The sequence below is a fragment of the Canis lupus genome, chromosome 8, assembly GCF_011100685.1.
Source record: "Canis lupus familiaris isolate Mischka breed German Shepherd chromosome 8, alternate assembly UU_Cfam_GSD_1.0, whole genome shotgun sequence".
NCBI classification, from domain to species: domain Eukaryota; kingdom Metazoa; phylum Chordata; class Mammalia; order Carnivora; family Canidae; genus Canis; species Canis lupus.
In genome coordinates this window covers 35,585,766-35,598,794 of record NC_049229.1, presented here as the reverse complement: position 1 = coordinate 35,598,794, position 13,029 = coordinate 35,585,766, and the positions used below count along the sequence as shown (strand labels likewise).

The 13,029-nt window shown below is 40.1% G+C and overlaps 1 long non-coding RNA gene across 1 annotated transcript in view; it reads right to left on the bottom strand.

Annotated features, from left to right (window-relative positions):
- LOC119872995 overlaps positions 1-13,029 on the bottom strand; it is a 38,566-nt gene that overhangs the window by 829 nt on the left and 24,708 nt on the right. The window contains exons 2-3 of the long non-coding RNA XR_005362883.1: positions 10,410-10,511; positions 2,097-2,280 (exon numbers count right to left, since the gene is read on the bottom strand). This is a non-coding gene — a long non-coding RNA (uncharacterized LOC119872995). The remainder of the gene's footprint in view (positions 1-2,096; positions 2,281-10,409; positions 10,512-13,029) is intronic.

The following is a 13,029-nucleotide window of genomic DNA, read 5'->3' as shown; positions in this document are numbered from 1 at the left end:
TAGTCTGGAACTTGTGCTACAAAATCCATGTGTCAGGGTTGAGATGAAGACCAGGCATCCACTTTAATGTAAAGGGAAAAACTTCAAACAGTTATAACTGATCGATAATATGATCCTTTCTGTGAACTCATTGTTACTGGAAGTTTTCCAGCAGAGGCCAAATTTATGAACAATTACTTCTCTGTCTTCATCATAAAACGTAACTATACCCTAAAGTACCTTTCTACAGTATCTCATTAATCTGCACAAATGTCCTACGGGAGAGGTGTCATCATTATTCTCATTTTGCAAATGAGAAAAGTAAAATACAGGAAGTATAAATTATTTTTAAGAACAAATAGTCAAGAGAAGATGAAGGCAGAACTACTGTGAAGATAATTCCTGATCTATTATATTACCCTGTGTGGCCTCGATTCTGAAGACATGCCTTGGCTCAGGGACATGGCTGAGAACCTAGGCCACCTGTCAGTCCATTCAAGGACCCTCAGATCGAATTGGAGATCAGAGTGGTCAGGGGTGGGGTCACCACAGCCAAAGATCACAATACTGCAGATTTTCTTTCCTAGTTCCTTCTGCTTATGCATCTGAGGCCCTTGATTTCTTCTGCTCAGTAGTCACTGAGGAAATAATTACCATTTATTAAGAACTTCCCATGTATCCAGGATGTTGTGAGCTGATTTATATGTGCTCATGTAATCATTACAACAATCCCAGATGCAGAAACTGAGGCTGAATGTCTTGTCCAGGATCATATAGCTAGACCCTGAACCAAATTCAGATTTTTTTGTTGTGAAAGCCTGTGCCCTACAAAGAGGTCACTCTTTGGGCAATAATGTTTTGAAAGGCAGGTAGGATCTATAGGAATTCACTGCAGCTTTGGAGTCTCCCACTGTCTCCCTGTGTAGGCTGGCGAATATTCATGTAGTTAGCCCAAGGAGCACCAAAAGATGACATTTTGTTGGGGTATCTCCAATTAGAACCATTATTAGATATAAGAGGCTCTAGGATTCCTGGAACTCAACTGGCTGTTAGGGTTATAGCAGGTACAGATGCAATGTGCTCAGATGGAAAGCATGGTATGTGTGTATATGCAAGCATGCATGCACTCACACACACACACACACACACACGGTTATATGATGTAGAGGATGTTAGGAGCATGAGGTTCTGGCCTTGTCTGCCACTTGTCTGTACATTTAAGAAAGTCCAGAGAGGAAGTAGAGAAGATCTAGGGCTTTCTGAGGACATGGGTTTTACTCTTCAGATGAAGCCTTAGATCTTCTAAAAAATCTTACAATAAACTCTTCAGTCTCCTCACCCTCTAGCCTCAAGCACTTTTTGGCAGCTATGAATCTCCTCAGGCCATCACCAGTTCCTTTCTCTGAGTGGGATCTGGGGCCGCATTGCTGGCACCGAGGTCCATGGGAGGCCACGAGCGTCTGCTCCTGGGGCCATTTAAAGGCCACTGTCACCTTTCAGAGCTCAGAACCACAGGAAAATCAAGACTTCCAAAGGGTACTCCCTTCTGTATATGGAAGTTCAGCCTACTTTAAAACATGATTTGGAAAATTATGTCCACTTTTGATACTAATTGTACTTTGAGTCCTGAAAGGTGTCTTGGTGTCCTGCTCCCACGCTTTCTAACACTGAACGTGACTTGTGTGTGTCATCCTCTGGCTGTGCCTTCCCTAGGGCACAGAAGCCTTTAGAAACTAGGTGGTCTAGAGAGGCTATGCATAATGGCCTCTCTAGAGCACCTAAAAGCACAGGCCTTTAGAGCAGAGAGCTGTCTCCCAGGGTTGTTAGTTTAGGACATGGCTTTGGACTCAGACAGACTGGAGTTTAAATTCTGATTCTGACCCGAGTAAGCTGTATGCTCTTGGGAAGGTCACATGCTCCTCTGACCTTTGTTTCCTCCTCTGGAAACCAAGGGCATGAATGCCTGCTGTGCAGTGGCCTCAGATAGCCTCTGGCCCTGACCTGGCAAGTGCTGACTGCACAGAGGTGGTGTGATTTTAGTGGCACTGAGAAGGACCCTCGGGCCAAAACAAACCCTTTCTCAATCAACTTCCTGACATGTTCTGGCCTCTACCCACCTCAGCTTCAAACAGGAAGAAAGTTCTCACTCTGCTTCTTGAATAGCACATGCTTTCTCCTAATGCCAGATATCGGTCTCTGTGTTCCCTCTCCCTGGAACATTGATCTCCTCGCACTTCCTCCCTGTTCATCTGGTTAGTACCTTATCTTCAGGTGTCTTCAGGAGTCTCAGCAATGTCCCACCTGTGTGATTATTTTATTAATGGGGGGAAGACAAGCATTGTTTAAAGAACAGAAGCTTCATGAAGGTGCCCATTTTACCCACTGGTGCCTCAGTAACTATTTGTTGAAAGAAGAATGAATGAATGAGAGACTCATTCATTTAACTTAAGGGAATGCATTTGTCCCAGTGCTAGTGTCCCCTAAAATGTGAAATTATCCTGAGGGCACAAAAAAGTCCATGGTCAGATAAGTTGGGACACCTTGGATAAAACAAAATTAGATAGGTTCCTTCTCTGGGGCTTCTCCATACTTCAATATGCTAATGTGCACTGTGAATTTCTAGGAGGAAGAGGGTCAAAACCAAACAAGGGGCCATATTTGTCATTTATACCTCATTGTGAATGAGTGTAACCAACACTTTGCGAGTGAGTGAGTGATGAAGTAGAAGATGTGAGTTCTGAAGATGAGGAACTCTGCCTCTCTGCCGCTGCCCCCAAACTCAGAGCCCACGGACTCCTGGGAGCAAAATCAAATCAAGTCTTATATATCTGAGGCAAGGAGATCATTCACAACCCCCACCCCCACCCCACAACAGAATCTTGGCCCAGCAGTCTCAGCCTGGACCTGAGTTCTCCTTACTGCTCTTCTTACCAAGACTTCTTACTTACATCAGCGACAGAGGGATTTTATCTGTTTGTCATCTTCAATAAAAAGTGACTCCGGCAATGTGGTGTTAAGGTTGATGTGTCCCAAGAAACAGACCTGTTCTCTGTCTGGTTTTGTTTTCTTTTATTGCTTTTGAAATCTAACGTTCTTCTTTTTTGTTGCTGGCTTGGGCTACAGGGCAGTACTGGTTTCACTCAAATGGAATATCTATTTGGAGATGATTGAAAAAACAAAGCTGGCTACAAGAAGGGGCAGGCCAGTCCTAAAGATAATTACAATAGAAATAAAAGGGTGACACATAAGCCAGATGGGTATCCAAAACTTTGTCAGTTTCTATATTCCAAATATCAACTTCTGGGAAACCACGTTTGAGGAGTGTGATGTGGGGCAGTGCCTGAAACCTCACAGCGCACACAGTGTGTGAATGAGGTTGAACAGAATGGAGTTGACATGTGGCTCTGAGTCCTACTGCTTCCAACATGTCCCCACAGTAACAGGAGGAGTATTTATAGGCACATCAAAACTTCTGGGTAGGAAGAATTTGTCTCCAGCCCATCTTTTCCACATCTTGCTGCCTCCTCACTCACTCAAGATTCCATTGCTGCTTCCCACCTCAGCCTGCTGGAGGAGCTAACTTATTTCCAATCCCATTCATTCAAGGTCCTGCTCCAGCTTTGAAAAACCAATGGATGAAAAATGCGACTTCTTTCAAACTGAAGCATTTGAATTTTAACAAGGGTCTTCTGGCTGACACCAAACAGTGGGAAATCAGGCACTGGGTGGATATTTCAGGGTAGATTGTCCTTTGGTTTCCTTCGAGGCCTCCACAGAGGCAGCTGTCTGCTCTGGCTTGGCAGGGCTGGCACAGTGACAGGTCTTTGCTGTGCAGTAAAGGTGGGTGAAAGGGCGGTGGTGCACCAAGTGGAACCGAGAATAGAAAACAGCACATGGAGATGGTATTTGGTCCATGGATGGGGGATTACTATCCTAAGCAGCCAGGATTTTTCCAGTAGACTTTTACACAATAAAATAAATGTGTTCTGCACTTTTAGTGTTTAAATAAACATGAAGGATTTATTTCTAGCTATAATGTAAATTGGTGATGTGGAAAGTTATGGAAAGAGAATGCATGCTAAAACTTCAGACCTCCTGGTTTCTGTCACTGCTCTGTATACTTGAACAACACCGATTCCTACAGAAATAACTTACCTCTTATATAATATCTGTAAGATATTTTATTCTAAGAATATATATATTTATATATATAAAATTTTCCCCCACTGGAGTTTCTGATTTCCTATATTTGTGTTTAAAATTATAATTGGAGATTATGAGCCAAGATACACCTTCCTAAAATATACTCTAAATATTTGTCCCATTTTTTTACTTTGACCTGCAGTAATAAATCTATTTTACCTTGTAATCTAACATACACACACACACACACACACACTCACACACGCACACATACACATACACTGGAAAAAAAAAGTTTCACAAAACTAAGCTTACACTTGTTAAATGCAACGCACTCCAGTATTTTTATTCTATTTTTCTCTAATTTATTTTTCTCTCATATTTTTTTAAAAAATGGATTGGGACCCTCAGTTTAAAAAACACTTCCTTAGAGGAACTCTTGCTCACATGTGTAAAAATGTTCATAGGAGCACTTTAGAAATATGAAAAAAAGGTGGGAAAATTGCATCCAACCAATGATAAACATTGTGTATGGAGTAATGGCAGGGGTAAAACTTGGGTTGAGGTGTCAGGAAAGAACTTTTTGAGGAAATGACATTTAAATTTAGACTGGAAGGCAAAGCCTGGAAAATAGCATTGTACACTGAGCAGATCCTGGATAAGCCAAGAACTTGGCGCTCTCAAGGAACCGAAGGAGGCTAATGTGGTTGGGTCACAGGGAGCCAAGGGGAGAGACACGTGATGAGACTGGGCTGGTAAGAGGGAGATAAATTATGCAATGCTTTAAAGGCAACACCAAAGTTAGCAGACTTTTTTTTTTTTTTTACAGAAAATAAACTGATGGCTGCCAGAGGAGAGGGGGGTGGGAAGTTGGGCAAAATGGGTGAAGGGGGAAGGAAGATACAGGTTCCCAGTTATGGAATGAATAAGTCACAGGAATAAAGGCCACGGCATAAGGAATACCATCAATGATATTGTAATAACAAGGTAATGGGACAAATGGTAACTTCACTTGTGGTGAACATAGCATCATGTATAAACTTGTCAAATCACTAAGTTGTACACCTCAAACTAATGTAACATTGTGTGTCAACTATATTAAAAACAAGGATACACTTCTGGTGATGAGCACTGAGTAATATATAGGATTGTTGAACACCTGAGATTTATTTTACATCTAAGATTAATACAGCACTGTTTATTCATCATATTTGACTAAAAAAAGTTTTAAAAAACCCAAAGATAACAGAGTTTTATTCAAGTGAAATGAGTAGCCATTGAAGGGGTGTGCTAAGCTGGGAAATGGCATGATCAACTTTATCTTTTCAATCATTGCCAGGCTTATGTGTGAAGAATGAATTAGAGAAAATATAGAGGAAAATCAGTTAAGAAGCTATGATAAAAGCCTGTGGTGGTTTAAATTGTTGTTAGGACAGAAACAACTAGAAGTAGATTGATACAGGGGATATTTTAGAGGTAAAATTTGTAGGACTTGGAGATGTCTTATTTGGAATTGAAGTTGGGGTTGAAGGAGGGAGGTGAGATGGAAGGTAAGGGCCATGTCAAGCACAAAGAAATGAAAAAACACAATTGCACTACTAGGTATTTATCCAAAAGATGCAAATATGGTGATTCGAAGGGACAACTGCACCCCAGTGTTTATAGTGGCAACGTCCATGATAGCCAAAATACGGAAAGAGCACAGATGTCCATCAGCAGATGAATGCATAACGAAGACGTGGTATATATTTATAGTGGAATACTACTCAGCCATCAAAAAACGAAATCTTAACTATTTGCAATAATGTGAATGGAACTAGAGGGTATTATGTTATGTGAAATAAGTCAATCAGAGAAAGACAATTATCATGCTCTCACTCATGTAAGAAATAGTGAAAGGGATTATAGGGAAAGGAGGGAAAATGAGTGGGAAAAATTAGAGAGGGTAACAAACCATGAGAGACTCCTAACTCTGGGAAAGGAACAAAGGGTAGTGGAAGGGGAGGCAGGCAGGGGGATGGGGTGACTGGGTGACCAGCATTGAGGAGGGCACTTGATGAGATAAGCAGTGGGTGTTATACTATATGTTGGCAAATCGAACTTCAATAAAAAGTATATATATATGTATAAAAGGAACTTAAACAAAACAGATAATCATAGAGGAAGGGAGGGAAAAATAAGACAAAATCTGAGAGGAGACAAACCATAAGAGACTTAACTAGAAGAAACAAACTGAAGGTTGCTGTAGGCGAGGTGGGTGGGGGGATGGGGTAACTGAGTGATGGGCATTAAGGAGGGCACTTGATGGAATGAGCACTGGGTGTTATACGCAGCAGATGAATCAGAGACAAACTATCTTTGAAACTAATAATATATTATATGTTACTTAAATTTAAATAACAATAAATAAATAAACATTAAAAAAAGAAAAAAACAGAAAAACATTCCATGCTCATGGATTGGAAGAATAAATGTTGTTAAAATGTCTATACTGCCCAAGGCAATCTACATATTCAATGCAGTCCCTATCAAAATAACACCAGCATTTTTCACAGACTTAGAAGAAACAATTCTAAAATTAGTGTGGAACCAGAAAAGATCCTGAATAGCCAGAGTAATGTTGAAAAAGAAAACCATGGCTGGATGTATCACAATTCCAACTTCAGCTGTATTACTAAGCTGTAATCATCAAGACAGTATGGCACTGACAGAAAAACAGACAAATAGATCAGTGGAACAGACTAGAGAACCCAGAAATGGACCCTCAACTATGTAGTCAACTAATCTTCAACAAAGCAGGAACACTATCCAATGGAAAAAAGTCTCTTCAACAAATGGTGTTGGGAAAACTGGATAGTCATATGCAAAAGAACAAAACTGGACCACCTTCTTATACACAAAAATGAATTAAAAATGGATGAAAGATCTAAATGTGAAACAGACATCCATAAAAATCCTAGAGGAAAATACAGATAGCAAGTTCTTTGACCTTGGCCTCAGTAACTTCTTACTAGACATGTCTCCACAAAAACAAAAATGAACCATTGGGACTTCATGCATATAAAAAGCTTTTGCACAGCAAAGGAAATAATTAACAAAACTAAAAGGCAGCCTATGGAATGGGAGAAGATATTTGCAAATGGCATATCAGACAAAGGGCTAGTATCCAAAATCTGTAAAGAGCTCGTTGCACTCAACACCCAAAAACCCAAAAATCCAGTCAAAAAATGAGCAAAGACATGAACAGACATTTCTTAAAAGAAGATATACAAATGACTAACAGACACATGAAAAAAATGTTCAACATCACTCATCATCAGGGAAATACAAACCAAAACCACAATGAGATACCACCTCACACCAGTCAGAATGGCTAAAATTAACAAGTCAGGAAACAACGGATGTTGGCAAGGTTGTGAAGAAAGGGGAACCCTCTTATGCTATTGGAGGGAATGCAAACTGGTACAGCCACTCTGGAAAACAGTATGGAGCCTCAAGAAGTTAATAGAGCTGCCCTATGATTAGGGCAGCAATTGCACTATTAGGTATTTATCCCCAAAGATACAAAAGTAGTGATCTAAAGGGGCACCTGCACTCCAATGTTTATAGCAGCAATGTCCACAATAGCCAAAATATGGAAAAAGCCCAGATGCCATTGACAGATAAGGACCTCACTCTGGTAGTCATCCTCTCTGTTTTGTATCTTCAGCATCTTACACAATTGAGAGTCAGCTGCCTACACAGATGAGATCATTCTGGGATGACAGAACAGAAAAAGAAGAAGAAGAAGAAGAAGAAGAAGAAGAAGAAGAAGAAGAAGAAGAAGAAGAAAGAGGAGGAGGAGGAAGAAGGAAGAGGAGGAGGAGGAAGAAGAAGAGGAGGAGGAGAAAGGCTAGGAGAGAGCCATGAAGAGGGCCAACATTCAGAAGCAGCTTGAGGAGGAATCAGAACAGGAGTTTGAGATGCCCTGGCCACAGGAGTGGTAGTAAGCCATGAGTATGTGGTCTGATAGGAGACAGATAAGAGTGTCGTCAATAGTCAATGGTATCAAATGCTGCTAAGAAGTGAAATACGATAAGGCTGAGAAGCATCTGTTGGATTTAGCAACATAACTGTCACAATGATCTTAGTAGGAGTTCTTTTTATAGATTGATGGCATAGAAGAAGGAAAGGAAGTAGAGAGGATGAGTGAGCCTTGGCTGGAAATGAGAGAACAATAGGAATACAGGCAGTGAAGAACGTATCATCAAGGGAGGTATTTTTTGTTTGTTGTTTGTTTGAGAGTGGAATATATAAGAGGCTTTGAACGTTGTTTGGAAAGTTTGGGTGGAGAGTAAGAGGCTGAAGATGCAAAACAGAGACAATGATTACCAGAGCAAGGTCCTCAGCTGGAAGGCAAACCACATGTGGCTGAATGACTTTTGATCAGAGGACAGATGTTCCCTCTACTGTGGAAGAAGGAGAGAAAGAGTGTGTGGGGTCCAAGAAATTCTGTGGGATTCACGGTTGGGAGGCACTGTCTCTATCCTCTGTGACAAATGAATTAAGAGGGTGAGTCAGTTTGGGATGCTTTGGCTGCAAGTAACAAAATGCCCAACTAAAAGCTGCTTAAACAAATTAGGGTTTAGTTTTCTCCCTTAATCATAAAGCCCAGGACTAAGCAGTTAGAATTATGAGAATTGAGTATCTTCATCTGAGAGGATGAAAATAATTCACATCCTAGTTTGCATTTAATGAACTTATTGTCCTAAACTTGAACATAAATAGAAACTCTACTTTTCATAATATAGTTAAATCTATGCTGTGAAAAGTTACAGAAAATACGAGAGAAAGAGGGGCAGAAGATAATGGGCACTTGTCAATTCAGGCTTACAAAATATGTAATGATGGTTGTTAATGGGACTGCCTGAGAATGGTGCTCCCTGGGGTTGTACAATGTTGTAGCACTAGTTGGTAAGAGCATAGTAGAATCCACTGCATATTTCTGTTGGGATAGTCCAAAACATGTACAAGGATGGTAGGTTTAAATCAACTAGCAAGGGCATGCTTGATGTAGACAGCCAGTTGAAGATGTTCACTTAAGGAAAAATGAATGTGGATTTACAATATTCAATAATTTTTTGGTATATAGTCGTGAAAATGTTATCCTACTAGTCTGAACAAATAAATAAAACATTAACTGTAATTCGTGGTATTTTACTCTAAGCTGTATTGTTACCTATGGGAAGTCAGCACAGAACCTTTCACCTCTTCTTCCTTGAAATCCAACAAAATACACAACTGAGGCACAATCAGAGACACAGATAAAAGAAAAGTATTCACCTGATACTTTTCACTACCGTGAATGGTAAAGATTCAGAGAGTAGCTCTCATGCAGATTGGTACTAGCCAGCGTGCTTATTACAATCTTGAATATATGGAGGGATCCCTAGGTGGCTCGGTGGTTTAGTGCCTGCCTTCAGCCCAGGGCGTGGTCCTGGGGTCTCAGATGGAGTCCCACAACGGCCTCCCTGCAGGGGGCTGGCTTCTCTCTCTGCCTGTGTCTCTGTCTCTGTCTCTCTCTGTGTCTCTCATGAACAAATAAAATCTTTTTAAAAAAAAATCTTGAATATATGAATTCCAAGACAGGGAAATCCTGGAATCTTGCCAAAGACAAAACAAGGTACACCACCTTTAACATTTCTTAGAAGTCATTAAATGAAAGTTTTCATCCCTCCCACACTCTATATCATAATTCAAGATATCCTGACATAGGTCAAATGTCCCATTTCCAAAACTATGCTTCACTTCTATTGGAAATATATCAAAAAGCCATGAATTCCTATTATAAGTTTATGATGCCTTAATTAAAGAAGCTTCTCTGATAATATTTTGAAATCTCCCTTGATTTACTGCATCAGAGCTTACATCACTGTACAATTCTGCATGGTAAGATTTAAAAAAGGTGAAATGCATGAATTTATTCTATAAAGCCAAAAAGGGTAATTGCCAGAGTGATGTGAGAATAGAGGACCAGTAGAACATTTTCAGGCAGATTAGTGCAGAAACATTTGCTCAAATGTGATTCCATGTCACTGAAATAAAATCAGGATTTCATAATTAAGGACAAAACTACAATATCTGCTACAGGTGGTCTTCTGAGAGTCAGGGTCAAAGGAGGTCAGAGAAATAGTGGTTGGGAAGAGCAGGAACTCAAACTTTCCAGAGAACAAAAGATTGAGTTCTTCATAGAGAACAAAGTAAACACCCACTGAAATCTGTCATTGAGATTTTATTGTGATACTAACCTGGATTGATTTTGTGACTCTTGTTATAATACACAGTTGCTCAGGCACAGCCACAGGGGGAGGTGGGTGGTTCATCTAGGACTGGAGTCCTGTGAGTAGATGCTGTGAAAGAAGCAGCTCAGTAAGCCCAGCATATTTGCAACGGGACAAATATAAGCATGTGCCCAGGAATCTAAGCTAGTATGGGGGAAAGGAGGAGAGAAATACAAACAAAACCCTCAAACCACAAAAGAACCAAGGCAAAAGGATCCATGAATCTAAAATCTCAATGAGGCCAAGTGGGAAAGCTACAAAGGGGAGGTCAGGGATGAGAAATGGGATGTCCGAAGTTATGATTTATGAGGTGATGAATTTCTGGTGGTAACAAGTACAGAATGCAAACATGGGTGGCTGTGGAGGAATGGAGATCATTAGGAATAGGGAGGTTACGGAACTGAAATGGAGGGATGTTACACTCCCGCATGATGGAATCTTCAAGAGTAATGGTGGGAGCCATGTAGACAGCAAGGCCCTTCAGTCAATAGGAGCAGGAAGCAAAGAGGTGATCAGCGGACTGTTATGCCAAGGTGGGTAGAGCATGGTATAGTCTGTACAGTGTGAACCAAAAAGAAGAAGAGTTTAGGATGAAGAAGAATAGCCTGAAAGTGTCCCCAAAGAGCCAGAATACTTCCACTTCACAACTCTGAGGGGTCTGGTGCTTATCAGATCATATGAGCTCTTTGTATGCTAAACAGAATTCCACTTGCCTTCCCACGATTGAAGTAACATTATGATTGTTTGTAGTTCTCCTGAGTGTTTGCATGGGGTTAACCCTGAAACTTTGTATACCTGACACTGAGAAATAAAATTAAAGTGAAAAAGATTCAGTTGGCCCTTAAAAACCATACGACCCTTGAACTACAGGGTTCACTTACATGCAGACATTTTTTCAGTACATGTATGTACAGATCTGTAAATATATTTTCCCTTCCTTGTGATTTTCTGAATAACACTTTCTCTTCTCTAGCTTACTTTGTTCTAAGAATATAGTACACACCATACAAAATATGTGTTGACTGTTACCGTTATTGGTAAGGCTTCCATTCAACAGTAGGCTATTATTAGTTATGTTTTAGGGAGTCAAAAGTTATATGTGGATTCCCTACTTGTGTAGGGATTGGTGCCTTTAATCCCTGTGTTATTGAAGAGCTAACTATATTTAAAAATTCATATTTTCCAAATGCACGGATGCTTATTTTACAGAAAAAAAAAAAAAAAAAACAAGAAAAGTTCCCAACACTTTAAAATTTTCAGCCACATCTTTGGTACTCTTTTTTCCTGAATTTAGGTAAGATGCAGACCTTCTTACTCTATGGAAAGATATTAAAATTTATTTTTTTCAAATTCTACCAACAGAATAATTTTGGATTCCATGGCCTGTACCTACTTTTTCCTTACATAGTGAGTGCCAGTCACTATGCCAGGCATGGAGTCAATGGTTAACAAAATATAGTTTTTCTCCCCCCAAGGAGATTAATTTTTTTTAAGATTTTATTTATTTATTCATAAGAGACACAGAGAGATGCAGAGACATAGGCAGAGGGAGAAGCAGGCTCCCTGCAGGGAGCCTGATGCAGGACTTGACCCCAGGACCTAGGGATTATGACCTAAGCCAAAGGCAGATACTCAACCATTGAGCCACCCAGGGGCTCCCAAGGAGATTAACCTAAAAATAAAAATAGTAAAGATTGACATTAGATACCTCATTAATATATTTATCTATCCATACATTGATTTATCCATCATTTGTCCATTCATCCTTTTGTCAGCAAACATTTACCTTAGTAACTTTGATCGTTGTGCATCTATAAAGATCTATAAACTGTAATTATGGGTCTGATCAGTAAATTCTGGTGTTCCTTAAGGTAAAAAGCACATTTTATTAAAACTTGGCATTTGGTAAAAGGCATGCATATGACCACCAAAATGCTCTAAGAGGCAGTAAAATGTGGCTAAGAGCCTGGATTTTTAAGTCAAATCGGTTTGGATTTGATCAGATGTCAGGCAAATTTAATCTCTGTGCTCTTCAATTTCCTTATCTGTAGATAGGGAATAACACTCATCTCACAGAGCTGTTGGAATTGAGCAAGATAATATCCATCTAGTGGTGAGCTTAGTAACTGACATGATGTCATTGACAAATATTTATTAAGGCAAATAGAAACAGACAAGACTGTATGGCAGCACTCCATCACTTCTTTCTTGCCTTCCTTTCTGTCAAATTCAATAACAACCATTTTGAAAAGAAAAAATATGGAAAATACAAACATGCACACACACACACACACACACAGATCTGTGAACCTGCAGGCAGAATGGAGAGTCCTGACAGCCCACAGGGTTCCTATAACCTCTGTGACAAAAGGCTTTTTCCATTTTACCAAGGACTGAGCTGTTCAGAGTGCCAGTTGTAAAATCGCCTTGTCTAACAGAATTTGAATTGCATCGGTGAGATGCTTCGCCTGAGGCTGAGAAAGCCACTGCTTCAGATCTGACAGTGTCAGAATTTTGCCATATTTCAGTTTCATGTTTTTGCCATCTTTGCCATTGTGGCTTCGCCTGATCAATGAGTGAAGGTTGT